Here is a 16723-nt window from a genome sequence, read left to right on the forward strand (position 1 = left end):
GTGGGAAGCAAATACCTCTTAAGGATTTTCATTCTTATTGCATATCTTGCCTAGGCCCAGACCACGATGTCACTTGTCGGTTTTGTGCTAGGTTTAATAAGCTTACTATTAAAAGACGCTTTGATTTCGCACGATACTACTTCGGTAGGAAATTTAACTACACCATGCCGTCTGAGCAACCGACTACCGGCGTGCACAAAAAACGCAGGGATAAGGACAGACAGCCCAGGCCTAAGCCAAATTCCGAGGCCTCGGCTGATCTGGTCTCCGGTTCTTCCTCAGTGAGGCTCCGACGCAGCCCCTGACTACCGCAGATCTGGAACCCGAGACCGCTACGGAAATTTTGACAGAATGTACCAGGCCGACGCAGCCTTCTACTTCAGCCCCTTCCGACGACTTTGCTTCAAAAGACGTCGGTGCTACAGAAACGCCATCGGTTTCTGAAGGTGTTTTCAGACCGACGACTGTCACCATTAAAACGTTTTCTAAGTTGAAGACTCCTCCTAAATCTAAAAGGACTGCACTTAAGTCTCCTGTTCAAGGCCCTATGCCTAAGAAACAGATGCTCAAAATGGCTGAAGATTTGATTCCTTTAATCAGGGGTTCACAGCCCCCTCCTGACAAAAGGCTTGGACAAGAGGAAGATTATGCTTCCTCTGAGCAAATGTCCATTTCTTCAGACTCCTCTGAGGACCAAGACTATTCCTTCTCTCCTTATGAAGATTCTGATGCTGAGGACTCTATTCCCTCAGCTTCTCCTCCTGAAGGCTACTCCTTTGGGGAAACTTTACACACTATGAGGGAACGTTTTCACTGCGAAGGTCAAGACTACTCTGATTCAAAGAAAAGGCTCAGAGAGTTTCTTTTACTCCCCCAGCACAGACCACTTGCCATCCCACCAGTTTTGGACATTGTGGATGATGTCTATTTAGAATCCAGTTTCAACCCAGACTCTCTACCTCCTGCTCCGGCTAAGCCTGACAGATACTACGGAGTTCCTGATTCCCACAAATTTCTTTACAAAAGCCCAGTAACTGACCCAGAGACTATCTCCCAGGGTCCCAAGGGGGCTAAGGCTTCTATGGCTAAAAACCCAGTACCTTCTGAGAGGGATTCCAGAGCACTAGACAGGTGGGGGAAAAAGGTTTACACCTCAGCCACACTAGCTATGAGGGCACTGAATTGTCAATTTCATATGCTTAAGTATCAGCAATTTCTAATCTCTCAGGTAAAGCAAAGAATAACTACTCTCCCTCAACAATCTGAATTGAAAGAAGTACAGGATCTGTTGCACGTCACTGAGCAGGTGGGCAAACATACCTTACAATGTGGGTTTGATTCTTTGGAGGCCTCCTGCAGAGCAGCTGTCACTGGGTCTGTTATACGTAGGCATGCTAGGTTAAAGGAGCAAACTCTGCCTGATCATGTTAAAGCAAAACTACTAGATGCTCCCTTATAGCAGGATGTTCTTTTTGGAGTTAAAGCAGAAGAAGTTTTTAAGAAAATGGAAGATAAGGCAAAATCTATGCAGACAGTCAGATTTCCTACAAGTACAACCCCCTTGCTTCAGCAGAAACTGGCCAACAAAAAATTGGTCGTTTCCAGCCACTGACAGACCGCAGAGGTGGTAAATACAGATGCCCAAGGGGCAGAGGGCAACCACAAGCCCAGTATAAACCTCGCCAATGGGGCACTGCAACATAGAAGGGAGGAGAAGACAGGTCTCAATCCGCCAGAAGGCAAACTCAATGACTTGCACCTCATCTGGCCAAGCAGTACTCTCTTGGCAGCCCCCTTGGGGGGAAAACTCACACTTTTTGCAGACAATTGGCACATTGTCACAAAGGACAAATGGGTCCTAGACATAACTTTACGAGGATACAGATTCCATTTTCACACCTTGCCAATGAAAAGAGGAATGCCAAACCTGCCACAAAATCAATGGGCAGAGGCACAAAAACAAATTACAGCTCTCATGGACATGAGCCATTCAGCTGGTACCTACTCGAGAGCAAGGCCAAGGATTTTACTCAAGACTCTTTCTAGTGCCCAGAAAGGACAATGCCTGGAGACCAATTCTGGACTTTTCAATTCTAAACACTTACTTACAAGTACCCAAATTCAAGATGCTAGCACTACTGCAGCTACTTCCCATGTTGGGCAAGGAAGCATGGCTAGTAACGTTGAACCTCAAGGAGGCATACCTGCATGTCCCTATCAGACAAAGTTGCAGAAGATACCTCTGTTTCATTGCAGGTTCAACCCATTACCAATTCTCTGCACTGCCCTTTGGCTTATCTACTGCGCCCAGAGTTTTCACAAAATGCCTGGCACCAGTAATTGCATACTGCAGACAAAGAGGAATTCAAATATATCCATACCTGGGCGACTGCCTCATCCAAGCAGAAAGCAAAGACATTCTCTTACATTATCTGGCCTTTGTAAAGCATCTACTAAACTGCCTGGGGTACACAGTAAACGAAAAGAAGTCAAAACTAGTACCCTCACAAAAAATGACATTCCTGGGTGCCAGCTTGAATACAACGGCCCAGAAGGCTTACCTTATGCCAGACAAGCAACTACAACTGACTCAATATTTCAAGACAATGGCAACAAAGACCCAATTAACTGCAAGAAAAATTCTGCAGGCTTTGGGCTTCATGGCATCTTGCATACTAATAATACCATTTGCAAAGCTGCATATGAGGAAATTACAGTGGTACCTAAAAAGCGTATGGTCTCAACACAGCCACAGCTTGGACACAATGATATCTCTCATTCCCTGCCTACAACAGGAATTTCTGTGGTGGTCACAGGCATGTCACCTCAACAAGGGTCAGCCTTTCACCTTGCCCCCAGCCAGGCAGACTATCACAACAGATGCTTCAGACTACCTGGGGACACACATGGCAGGACAATGCATTCAAGGCCTATGGACTGCAGATCAAAGAAATCTACACATAAATCAAAAAGAGATGCTAGCTGTACAGAAAGCTCTGACAGCCTTCAAGGATCTATTACATCCAGGACAACTTGCAATAAAGACGGACAACACGACAGTAATGTGGTACATAAACAAACAAGGGGGTACACATTCCTACCCTCTATGCAGGCAAGCAATGATCTTATGGAACACAGCTCTGGCCTACCAAGTCCAGTTACAAGCTCAATTCCTGCCAGGACAGAAGAACACATTGGCAGACGACCTCAGCAGAAACATCAAAGATCCCCACGAGTGTGAACTAGATCCACAAATATTTGCAATGATAACTCAAAAATGGGGCCTTCCAAGCATAGACCTGTTTGCCAGTCCTCAAAACTACCAACTGACAACATTTTGTACAAGGACATTCCACCATCAAGCTTGGAAAGTGGACGCTCTCTCTTTCATTTGGAAAAATCTGACAGCATATGCCTTCCCTCCATTACCTCTCCTCACAAAGGTTCTTTTGAAGGTCAAAAAGGAGAGACCACGACTGATTCTCATAGCCCTAGACTGGCCACGCCAGCACTGGTACCTGCTATTGAAAAATATGGCCCACAGCCCACCATGGATATTGCCTCAAATACCCCATTTGCTCACACAACAAAACAAACAGATTATTCACAGCCAGCTCAAAACTTTAAATCTGGCTGCATGGCAAATCAACTAAACATCCAACCAGCTCCTCTTTCACAAGCAGCTCTGGATGTTATTCTGGAAGCCAGGAGGCCAAGCACCAGGAAGGCTTATTCGGGCAAATGGAAAAGGTTTTGTGCCTGGAACCAAGCTAAAGGCCAAGACACAATTCAGCCTCACATGCCTCACATTCTACAGTATTTAGCTGAGATGTTGCACAAAGGGCTTTCCTTTTCCTCAATTAAAATCCATGCTTCAGCTATTTCAGCTCACTACAACACGGATCCACCTTTATTTTCACATCCTCTTCTAAGGCAGTTCCTCAGAGGGGCAAAAAACATTAGACCACACCAACATGGGACCTCAACTTTGTTCTGGAAAAACTAACGCTACCTCCCTTTGAACCAGCTTTCTCTGCAGATCTTCAGTTCCTATCATGGAAGACTGCCCTGCTCCTAGCAATAACTTCAGCTAGGAGAGTCTCAGAGCTACAGGCACTAATGGCAGTGGAACCTTTCCTCATTTTTCATCAAGACAGAGTTTCTCTACGAACTAATCCTTCCTTTATGCCTAAGGTGGTTTCCAGTGTAGCTTTAAATCAAACCATCCACTTACCCACCTTCTTCCCCAATCCACAGAACAAAGGTGAGAGACTCCTGCATTCCTTGGACATTCACAGGCAGCTTTGTTACTACTTGGACAAAACTAAGGCTTTCAGAAAAACTGACCAGCTCTTTGTATCCTATGCTACAGCTTCTCAAGGGAAGGCTTTATCTAAGCAAACCATTTCTAAATGAATAGGTCATTGCATACGTTTCTGCTATACCCATCATGGGAATCCAGATGTCCTTCAAGGATGCATCTGCAGTCCTTACAAATGGGTTGTCCTGTCGTCAGGCAGCCCCTCGGTCGGCCGGATTCCAAAGTCTGGGTCTGGCCTCGGCTGGTGTCGCACTTCACCCGACGTCATAGCTGCAGTTCTTCGGGTATAAAGGCATCAGCCGACGCCATTTTCCTCAGTCTTTCTTGCCGCGTGGCACCCGAAGCAGAAGCTGTTCGCAAGTGCCGGTCGGTCAGATCCAGAGATTACTACTACCGAATACTACTTCAAAGACTTCTAAAAAGCTAAGTACCCCGTTGGGGACTCTTTCTTGCCTCAGCCGATGTCAGAAAAAGTGAATAACTGTCTAACTTGTGGGAAACAAATACCTCATAAAGATTTCCACTCTTACTGCTTACCTTGTTTAGGCCCAGACCACGACGTAGCAGCTTGTCTAGCCTGTGCTTCTTTTAACCGACGGACGCTTAGACGTCGGTCAGAGTTTGCTGAGCAGTTTTTCGGCTCTGATTTTGCCTATATTATGCCGTCGGACCCTCCGACTACATAAATTAACAAAAAACGCAAAGAAAAGGACCGACACTCGCAGTCCGCGGTTTCGGCCGAAACCGCGGTTAAGCAAACCGCGAGTGTCTCGGTTTCGGCCAAAACCGAGCAAGCGGTTCTTTCTTCAGCCGAAACCATGCCTTCTACCGAGGCCTCTTCTAACCTGGTAGAATCGGCTTCTGAAATCCAACCTGCTGTTGTGGTTTCTCAGGAATTATCGGACACTATTCCCTTGGATATATCAACCCCTGCTCGTGGAGCTGCTAGGCCTCCTGCAGCCATGTCCATTAAGGCTTTTGCCAGGGCTAAAGCAGCTAAAGCTACTAAGACTGTGCCTGTTAAGCCCCCCTCTCACAGGCCCAGCTCCAGTTCCCAAATGCTTTCTCTGGCAGAGGATCTCATTTCTTTAAGGGGATCCCAACCTCATCCAGACAGGGCCTCTCATCCACCTCCAGAGAAGAGACCTAGAGCAGAACCCCCTGAGCCAGTGTCCACGGATGATTCCTCTGATGATTCAGACAATACCGACCCTCCAGAGGCTCCTTATTCTCCTTACGAAGACTCTGATGCTGAAGAGTCGATTCCTTCTGCCTCTCCACCTGAGGAATTTTCCTTTGGGGAAACCTTACATGCCATGAGGGAACAATTTCAGTGGCAGGGCCAAGATTTCTCAGACTCCAGGAAAAGGCTTAGAACCTTTTTGCATTTACCACAACATAGGCCTTTAGCTATACCTCCAGTTCTTTCTGTTGTAGATGATGCATTTAATGATGCCTGTACTGCTCCTGATTCTTTACCTCCAGCCCCTGCTAAGCCCGATAGGTTCTACAGGGTCCCGGACACACATCACCATTTATACAAGGCTCCTTTTGCAGATCCCGAGACTATCTCCCAGGGGCCTAAGGCAGTAGCATCTACCTCTGCTAAAAATCCCCTACCCTCTGAAAGGGAATCCAGGTCCTTGGAGAGATAGGGTAAAAAAGTATACACCTCTGCTACTCTGTCAGCTAGGGCCTTGAACTGTCAATTTCATATGTTCCAATATCAGGAGTTTATGCTTGATCAGTTAACCAAGAAACTGTCCTCTGATGAATCTTTAGATAAGAAATATGTTCTGGAAATGGTGCATAACATTCAGCAAGTTAGTAACCATTCTTTAAAATGCGGCTATGATGCACTGGAGGCTTCCTTTAGATCAGCCATGACTGGTACTGTTATCAGAAGGCATGCATGGTTGAAAGAACAGGCCTTGCCGGACCATGTCAAATCAAAACTATTAGATGCTCCCATGGACAAGGTCAATTTATTTGGTTCTCCTGCTCAGCAGGTACTGAAGAAAATGGAAGAGAAGGCAAAATCTGTACAAACAGTGAAAGACTTCTTACAGGTCCAACCTCCAAGGTTTAGCAGGAACTGGCCCTCCAAAAATTGGTCCTTTCCAGACTCCTCTAAAGCACAGAGAGGCAGGAATAGGCGTTCAAGAGGCAGAAATCAATCCAGGGGTGCCTACAGGGGACGCCAGTGGCAGGGCAACAACCAGCGAGGCACAGACACAGCCACTACCACTGCAACAGGACAATCACAGTGACTTGGCTCTGGCACCGCCTACCAGGAAACAGCTAGCAGCACCCTTAGGCGGAAAGCTAGCCTTATTTTCAAAAAACTGGCATTAAATCACAAGGGACAAGTGGATTTTGCAAACTATAGACCAAGGTTACAGGTTTCATTTCCATACTCTACCAGGAAAAAGAGGAATGCCAAACCTACCACCAAATCAAAAGATAGAAGCTCTAAAACAAATAGCTCAATTAGTAAGAATGAGAGCTGTAGAAAAGGTACCATCTATGGAACAAGGAAAGGGATTTTACTCCAGACTCTTCCTGGTACCAAGAAAAGAGAAAAAATGGAGGCCTATTCTCGACCTGTCCGCTTTAAACACATTCCTCATTGTTCCAAAATTCAAAATGCTGACTCTACAGCAGCTTCTTCCCATGCTGGGCAAGGAGTCTTGGCTGGTAACTCTAGATCTCAAGGAGGCATACCTGCACGTCCCCATACGACCAAATTGCAGAAGATACCTCAGATTTCTTGCAGGATCAGAGCATTATCAATTCTCAGCATTGCCCTTTGGCTTATCTACTGCGCCCAGAGTGTTCACGAAATGCCTGGCATCAGTAATCGCTCATTGCAGACTTCAGGGAATCCAAATTTATCCCTATCTGGACGACTGCCTGATACAAGCGGACAACAAAAACAAGCTAACAGAAGACTTACAAAGAGTCATTTACTTGCTGCAAGCCCTGGGATATACAGTCAATATAAAAAAGTCAAGGCTGATACCATCCCAAAGAATAACCTTTTTAGGTACAGAGCTGGACACATCAAAACAAATGGCATTCCTAACTGTAGAAAAACAAGAACAACTTCCTCTCTACTTCTTGGCATTAACAAAGCAGAACCATCTAACAGCAAGAAAAGTACTGCAAGCCCTGGGCTTCATGGTATCCTGCATAATTCTGGTCCCTCATGCCAGACTGCATATGAGAAAGCTACAGTGGTACCTGAAGAATTTATGGTCTCAACACAAACACTGCCTAGAAACCAAAATTCCACTAATACCATGCCTGAAGCAAGAGTTCCTATGGTGGGCTCAGGCCTGTCAATCGAACACAGGTTTGTCCTTCTAGAGCATTTAACCAAGCCAAACCATCACAACGGACGCCTCAGACCTCGGTTGGGGGGCCCACATGCTGGACAAGTGCATACAAGGCTTATGGACTCAAGATCAGCTGCACCTGCACATAAATCTAAAGGAAATGCTGGCAGTAAAATTGGCAATCCAGGCATTCAGACCATTCCTCCAAGAAGGACAGTTGATGGTAAGGACAGACAACACCACAGTTATGTGGTACATCAACAAACAGGGAGGCACACATTCATACCCTCTATGCCGGATGGCACTGGACCTATGGAATGTGGCTCTGAGCTACAACATTCAGTTGTAAGCAATTTTTGTACCGGGGAAAGAAAACATTCTAGCAGACATATTAAGCAGAACTACCACGGATGCCCACGAATGGATGCTGCACCCGGACATCTTCAAAGCCATCACAAGCCTACCTCGATCTGGCGAAGGCCTTCGATACAATACCCCACTCGGGTATCATTGAAAAACTCATCAGCTTAAATGTTAACCCATACATCACAAGATGGGTTGCAAACTGGCTGAGTGACAGAACCCACAGGGTCAGAGTTGCTGGCGCCATGTCAGACTCAAAGCCTGTCACAAGTGGTGTACCACAGGGCTCAGTCCTGGGCCCACTCTTGTTTGGCATCTACTTTTCCGAAGTACAAGCAAACACAGGAGGGTTATGGCTGACAAAGTTTGCAGATGACTGCAAACTGGCCATAGTAGAAAACACATCTGACACAGATATCCTTCAGAAGGGTCTCACAGAAAAGGATAACTGGTGCCAGAGCCATGGCCTAAAGTTAAATGCCAAAAAATGCATAGTCATACCCTTCGGGAAAAACAAGGTTACCCCTAGCTACCAAATAGGTGGCAATCCACTGAGCACAGAAGAAGTTATCAGGGACCTGGGGAACCCAGGTTGATAGTAGTCTGTCATTCGACACCCATGTAGCTAAAGTAGTTAGGAAGACCTTCTACATTGCCCACCTTATCATGAAGGGATTCTCATCTAGATCAAGGGAGGTCATAGTCTCCCTATACTCATCACTCATCAGACCAATGATTGAGTACAATGCCCCATTTGGAATGTATCTGACCCGACACTTGCAGCAGCTGGAGAGGCCACAAAAGTTCCTCACCAAAAGGATAAAGGGTCTCAAACATCTGTCCTATGCTGCCCGACTGAAAGAACTCCAGCTCTATTCAGTCGCCACCGCTTGCTCAGAGGTGACCTTTGCCTAACATACAAGGCCATGTCAAACCCAGATTTGATGAATATGCTTCACCTCAAAAATCTAGATCTGTCAGAGCCACAAGGGCGGAGACTTAAACCTCGACACGGCTATTAATAGGACGTGCTGGAGGGATAGATTCATCACCCAAAGACTCCCTATGCTGTGGAATAAAATCCCGGTATATGTGAGGCAGAGCACCTCGCTGGCCTTGTTCAAGAGAAATCTTGACCAATGGATGGGAGATCGCAGATATACCCCAGGGATTACCTCAGTGTCACTGCTCGACAGAGGCACAGCAAAATAATGGGTATAGTTCCCCATACTAAAGGGGTGGCGTAAGCCACAAAACTATGGGCTAGGCTTGTAAATGCCCTCGGGCAGATAGCCTAGTATGAACCTATGAACCTATGAAGAAAATGGGGACTACCACAAATAGACTTATTTGCATCCCCACTCAATCACCAGCTAAAGAAATTCTGCACAAGGACGTACCACCCACTTGCTTGGAAGGTGGACTCCCTATCTTTCAGTTGGAAAAACCTGACAGCATATGCATTCCCACCACTTCCTTTGATGCACAAGGTGCTATTGAAGATCAAAGAGGAACATCCAAGGATCATTCTGATAGCTCCAGACTGGCCAAGACAACATTGGTACCCATTACTGAGGAGCATGTCTCGGGAACAAATGTGGACATTACCCCTGATCCCATTGCTGTTAACACAGAACAGCTACAACATCCTGCATCCAAACCTGAAATCTCTGCAGCTGACTGCCTGGAACATTACATAAGAGCAACTAACCCAAATTTATCCCAAAGGGTTAAAGACATTATCCTTGAGGCTCGCAGACCTTCAACAAGAAAGAATTATGCAGCAAAATGGAAAAGATATCTCAACTGGAGTATTGCAAAGGGAAAAGATGTGTCTCTGGTAAACATAGCCAACATCCTGGAGTACTTGGCAGAGCTCTTCCATACAGGCCTGTCCTATTCCTCCATCAAGATACACGCATCAGCTATTTCGGCAGAATACAGCTTGGATCCCCCTGTTTTCTCACATCCTCTGCTCAGGCAGTTTGAGAGGAATTAAAAATGTAAAACCTCCCAGGAAACCACCATTGCCAGCATGGGACTTGAACTTTGTGCTAGAAAAATTGACACTTCCTCCTTTCGAGCCAGCAGCAACAGCAGAATTACAATACTTATCCTGGAAGACTGCTTTCCTGCTGGCAATAACTTCAGCAAGAAGGGTCTCTGAACTACAGGCATTAATGGCAGTACAACCCTTCCTGATCTTCCATCAAGATAGAGTGTCCATGAGAACAAATCCTTCATTTATGCCTAAGGTGGTATCCAGAGTGTCATTAAATCAGGCTATCCACCTACCTACATTCTTCCCAAACCCACAGAACAGGGGAGAAAGACTTTTGCATACCTTGGAAGTACACAGACAGTTACGCTACTACCTGGACAGGACTAAGTCCAATAGAAAAACTGACCAGCTCCTAGTAGCATATGCCACAGGAAAGGAAGGAAAACCAATTTCAAAACAGACAATCTCCAAATGGATAGGAAATTGCATTAGATTTTGTTACTCCTACCATGGAAAGAAAACTCCAGAGAACATCAGGCCTCACTCCACAAGGGCTACAGCCACTACCACAGCTTTCTTACGAGGAGTGGCTACCAAGGACATTATAGAGGCTGCTACTTGGACCTCCGTGCATACATTTGCCAAGCATTACAATTTACCTTTATACTCTAGATTCCGAGCAGGTTTTGCCACTGCTGTTTTGCAAGGGATCCTAGCTACACCATAATCTCTACGCTTTCCTCCTCCCCTTGTTTAGCTATGGTATTCTACCCACTTGTAAGGACTGCAGATGCATCCTTGAAGGAACATAGTACAGTTTTGTACCTACCATAAATGTAGATGTCCGATAGGAATGCATCTGCAGTCAGGATTACCCACCCACCTTCCCCTCTGAGGTACTCCTAGGGTATTTGCCAGCCTTCAGCTAGCTTGGGGGGGATCTATTATGGTGTATTTGTTTGTATATATGTACATACATGCTTATTTTTTGTTTTTGCTCCCTACTATTTGGAATCATTGGCATTTATCCAAATTTAGCCTTCCAAGAGGGCACCTGGCATCTGGGGCAAGAAACACTGAGGAAAATGGCGTCGGCTGATGCCTTTATACCCGAATAACTGCAGCTATGACGTCTGGTGAAGTGCGACACCAGCCGAGGCCAGACCCAGACTTTGGAATCCGGCCGACCAAAGGGCTGCCTGACGACAGGACAACCCATTTGTAAGGAGTGCAGATGCATTCCTATCGGACATCTACATTTATGGTAGGTACAAAACTGTACTTTTTCTAGCAAATTACTGAGAACTGAATTCACTAAATAATGACAGCCCTTTAGGTTTCAGTCTCCCTGTCTTTCAAGAAACACATGGTAACACAAAACACTTAATTTTAGCAACTTTCTAAGATTATGCAAGCAATGTTTAAAATGTACCCCTGGTTTTGGGCTTTTGCCCACCCCATCCCCACAAAAAATAAATGTTGCCTTTTTCCAGATTTTTTTGTGCTGCGAAGTTGAGAGATTTAGTTGATTGTCAAGTGGATTTTACAAGGAACTAAAAGCTTCAGGGGGAGAGAAGTTTAGTGCTGCTTATGCCAAGTCTGCTTGCATTGTTAGTAGCACAACAGGTAGTATAGTTGCTTTTGATGCAGAAGGCTGTGAGTTCTACTCCCACAGTATGCAGATGGATCACTGATACTGCACTGTGTTGTACTTCAAAGGGAGTGGATGCTGCAGTCCTGTAAATGTCCTCCTTTGGAGGAGTTACCTAGTAACAATGAATCTGTTATCAGTTAGCCATCCATTCCCTATTGCAATATTGCTAGCTTATTTTTTTAATGTAACCTAGGGAAATTTATTCTTTTTAAGAGCAACTGGCACTTTATTTGTATATGAAACGATGAAATGTAAAGTTGTATGCTAGCAGCAACTGCTTCATTAGTTACAGATCCCTTTCATGTGAAATTGTTTAGATAACGTCTACAGAGATTTTATATGTTTACTGATATTGGTGGACAGAAGTTTCAGTGGCCTTTTATGGTTGACCTATAAAAATTCATAGTTTTGTCATTACTGGCTCATACATTTTGTTTCATTGCTTACTAGAAGACTGTTCAAAATAAATTTAAAACTCATTGTAACAAGTGGTGCTGTATTATACAAGGAATATAATTTAATACAATCAGGAAGGTGAATCAAAGAACATATACATGTATGCATGGCCGTAAAAATGTGTAAGGAGCCTGTGGTTTGAAAACAACCCAGAGGCAAGCTTAGTCCTCCACTGGCTAGATGCATAGTGAATGTGGGTTTTCATGCTGTTTCAATGAATATGAGTTTCAAGGGCAGAGTTTAGTGCTCATGCTAAGTCTGTTTTCATTGTGAGACTGTATTTGTTTAGCAAATGGCTCATTTATTTCAATTTCTGTAATCATTGTAGAAGTAAGTAAGAAAACAGTATGCACGCTGACAGGTTTGAACAGTGTTTATGGTAACTGAGGAGAAATAGCCAAGTAATGGAACACCAGAGGGAATGGGGATGGGGCAGCTGCTGGAGCGGCAGGGGTTTACCGACTATCCATTCAAGTAAAACAAAGCTCATCCCTGTCCATATTTAAATGCAACTTGGATATAAGGATGGGTGATAGAAAATGTACTCCATGACTGCCCCTCATGCCATTAATGGATAGAGGCAGGTGTTCTTCGTGTTTCACTGTTGCAGTCATCACATTTGGGTTACCTGCTTGCAGTAGCCCTCAGTCGGCCTGATTAACAAAGTCTTGGGTCCTACGTCGGTTGCTGTCTCTTTCTTCCATGACATCAGGTAGTCAGGGGTATAAAACATGCAGCTGAAGCCATTACATCAATCTTTCTTGCCATGCTGTGCCCGAAGCAAAAGCAGTTCACAAGTGCCAGTCGGCCAACTACTGAAATTTTTGATGTTATGTGATCCTATCTCGCCTACATTCTGACTGATGGGCTCGGAGCCGATCCCTCGGCTCCGACTCGGCACGCTTATGCTATAGAGCGAGGCCTGTAATTGGCTGAGCTATCTTTATCCCAGGATGCACCACCACTAATCCCCCAGATCTCGTTTGCCGCTTACAGAGCTTGGACGTGGTCTCAACATTGGCTGGGCTAAGTACTATATTTATAGTCTCTTTTCCTGTCAGTAGTTCACTCATTTCAACCCAAAAGCCGTTTTAACGGCTATTTTTTGTGTACGAGTGTGTTTCTTGTTGTTTCATTGAGTTTAGCTTAAATTTTCCTGTCAGAGAAGGTTCCGTTTAAGTTAGAGGGGCCTTCCCCTGTACTAACTACTTTAGTGGTTGTGTGTGGGTCAAGTACCCGTTTGAGTTAGAGGGTCTTGACCCTCCTTGTTTTTTTCCCTTTCTCTTTCTGTGTGTAAAAAAATAGTTTTTTTCAGTTTAAAATATTCTGAGTTTCTGGCATACTTTGTACCTGTGTCTTAAAGTTTACTGTTGTGGTCTGTGTTTTCTTGTAGAACTATGTCTAAGGAACATAAACCCTCCGGGTTTAAAAAGTGCACGAGGTGTGGGTTCAAAATGTCCATAATGGACGACCACTCCTCGTGCGCCTATTGTCTTGGCGCCAAACATCTCCAGGAATTGTGCAGTGTATGCCATGCGTTTTCCTCCCGAGTCCTCCAGGAGAGGAAAAACAAATTAATCCTCAAAGGATTAATCAAGCCTTCTTTCGAGGAGGCTTTATCTTCCTCTCCGTCTCCTTCTAAGAAGAGGAAAGCGCCGTCTCCGACCAGTCAGTCGGAACCGACGGCTAAAAAAGCAAAGCAGACTTCTCCATCGGCTCCACGGACTTCGGAGCCGAGGTCGGAACGGTCTGCCTCGATGCCTCCAGCCTCGACCCCTCTGGTTTCGGAGCCGAGGTCTGGGGCATCGAGAGGCGGGTCACCCTCATTGGCTCCACTGATATTGGAGCTGATAAGGGTCATCGGCTCAGACACTTCCCCCTCGGTGCCGAAGTCCTTATCGGCGCCGAGGGAAATTTCCTTGAAGGTTTCCTCGGAGCCGATAATTGTTGAGTCCTTTCGGAGCCGGTCCCCGAGCCCTTCGGAGCCGATGGAGAAATCTGTTCGGGCCCGATCTGTATCCTCGAGATCTTCCAGGATGTCTGATTCGGACATCGACAGGGTGCTCCTTCGACTCTTCCAGTCTCCGGTGTTCCAAAAGATGGTTTCGGCTCCAGCCCATTCGGCTTCAGAGCCGATGGTCCACTCCCTTACTGTACTTCCTCCTCCAACAGCTTCAGCACCGTTGGAGCAGGTGTTGGTGGAACCAGTGGAGGTGTTAGGGTCAGGCCCGACCCTTGCTCCGACTCCGGCTCCTGGGTCGGAGTTCAGTGCACGGACTTCTTCCTTCGGCCCTGGGGTGGGGGGCTTCGGGATTGATACCTTCGGTCCCAAGTCTCCCTCTTGGTGCGTCGGCGGGAGTACCGTCCACTGTCGTGGCCACGGAGGGGGGACCTTCCCAGGATTCTGGTGGTCCCGCCTTCAGGGCTATGAAGAGTGCTCTAGCCAAATCTTCTTTGGCTACCTCCACAGTTTCCCCAGCTCCTTCCCTACATTTGGAGACTGGGTCGTTGGCAGTTCCCCTGTCCGCAGACAGCGGAGCCCCTGGGCCTCAGGTTACCCCCGCTGGGGTTTCTCCCCCTCCTGGAGGTCCTTCTGAAGCCTCTTTGGAAGAACCTCCCAGGAAGAAAACGTGCAAGAGGAAGCACGTTGACTCCCCTGACGAGTCTTTGACATCTGACACTGATCTCGATGATGCAGAGGGGTCCCCCAAGTCGTCCTCGGATGATGTCTCCTTTGCAGGCATCCTGGAAGCCCTAAAACAATGAGGCGGCTGGCAGTCCAAACCTCCCTCTGCTGATGAGTCGGTGTTCCTAAAGGCCTTCGGGGCTCAGCCCTCCGCCTCCTGGGTGTCTCCGCCCTTCGACGAGCTCTTGGATTTGATCTGTCGAAGGGCGTGGGAACACCCGGACTCTGTGGAACCGGCGCCCGCTCGTCCAAACAAATTTCTTTTGGCGCCCCCAGATAGAGAGTTCCTTACGAAAGGTGTGGCTGTGGATGCTATGGTGGTGGCATCTGCTACACAGCAGGATGTAGCAGAGGCTTCTACGTCCGTCCATCCTCCTAATAAGGAGTCTAGGAGCATGGATCGGTACGGCAAGCGCACCCTAAGTTCAGCGGCCTTTACCCTGAGGTCTTTGAACTACCTGACGCACTTTACGAGATTCCAGAGGGATCTGATTAAGGAGCTATCCGATACCCTCTTAGGTAACCTGCCTGAGGAGCTGGCCCAGACGGTTGGATCTCAGCTGGCTACAATGTCATCCATTTCAAACTCGTCCATGAGGCTCATTTTGTATGCGGCGAAGGCGAGTAGAGCGGCAGTACAGGCATTGCTCTCTGGAGACAAGCCTGGCTCCGCCTGTGTCATTTCAAGGAGGCCTTCAAGTCTTCATTCACGACACCCCTTTGATGGGTCCTCCCTGTTTGGGCCCAAGGTGAAAGACACACTTACCCGCTGTGAACAGGAGGGTAAGACTCTGACTGCCGTAGGGGCACGATTTTCCACTCCCTTTCGGCCTTATCCCAAGGCTAAAAGAGGAGGGAAGATGTGGTTCCGGAGATCGCAGAAGTCTTACCCCTCTCAGCAGGAAGGTTCCCCCTCCAGAGGCAGAGGAGGGGGAAATTCATCAGGAAGACGCCGTCCCAGAGGCGCCCGCAACACTGGAGACCGCGAGTCCTTTCGTGGCTCTTCAGCTTTTCATAGTCCCTGAGGGATTGCCCGACTGTGCTGCTCCGGAGCCAGTCGGGGGTCATTTTTCGAAGCACCTAAAGGCCTGGGAAGGGATCACTCAGGACCGATGGGTGCTTCGAATTATCGCCGGAGGTTACTCCATCCCATTCTGTTGTCCCCCCCTCCCTCAGTCCAAAAGAATCCCGGACCCGCCACCCAGTCAACGGGATACCGCAGCCATAGAAATTTCAAAACTGCTGCAAAAAGGAGCCATCCAATCGGTCCCCGCAGACCAGATCGGATTAGGGACTTACTCAAGATTCTTTTTGGTGCCAAAAAAGACCGGGGACTTGAGGCCCATTTTGGACCTAAGCAACCTAAACCATTAAGTCAAGAAGTCCAAGTTCCGAATGGTCACTTTACAAACCATTCTCCCATTGTTGGAGAAAGGTGTTTGGATGTGCTCCATAGACCTCAAGGACGCGTATTACCATATCAAAATACATCAAACGTCCAGGAGACACTTGCACTTCAGCCTAGGAGGGAGTCATTTTCAGTTCCGTGCGCTGCCCTTTGGTCTCACCACAGCCCCCAGGGTGTTCACCAAATGCTTGGCAGTAGTGACTGCTCACTTGAGGAGTCTAGGATTCCAGGTGTTTCCGTACCTAGACGACTGGCTTCTAACTGCCACCTCCAAGCATCTACTTCTACGGAGCCTGCAAGCCACAACATCACTGGGCAATTCCCTCGGAATCACCTTCGATTGGCCAAAGTCTGTGTTACGGCTATCTCAAAGAATAAGATTCATAGGGGCAGAGATAGATTCAAACCAGATGCGGGTCTATCTACCTGCAGACAGAATTCAGATCATACAAAATCAGGTTCGAGCCTTACTCCCCAGGTCCAAAGCTCCAGCCA

At 46.8% G+C, this 16723-nt stretch overlaps 1 protein-coding gene across 1 annotated transcript in view; it reads left to right on the top strand.

The window, feature by feature from the left end:
* The window catches only part of RHEBL1 (RHEB like 1), a 918240-nt gene that overhangs the window by 500818 nt on the left and 400699 nt on the right, over nucleotides 1-16723 (top strand). The gene's annotated exons all lie outside the window — the stretch shown is intronic.

This window comes from Protopterus annectens, chromosome 9.part0, assembly GCF_019279795.1.
Source record: "Protopterus annectens isolate FY-2018-M chromosome 9.part0, PAN1.0, whole genome shotgun sequence".
NCBI classification, from domain to species: domain Eukaryota; kingdom Metazoa; phylum Chordata; order Ceratodontiformes; family Protopteridae; genus Protopterus; species Protopterus annectens.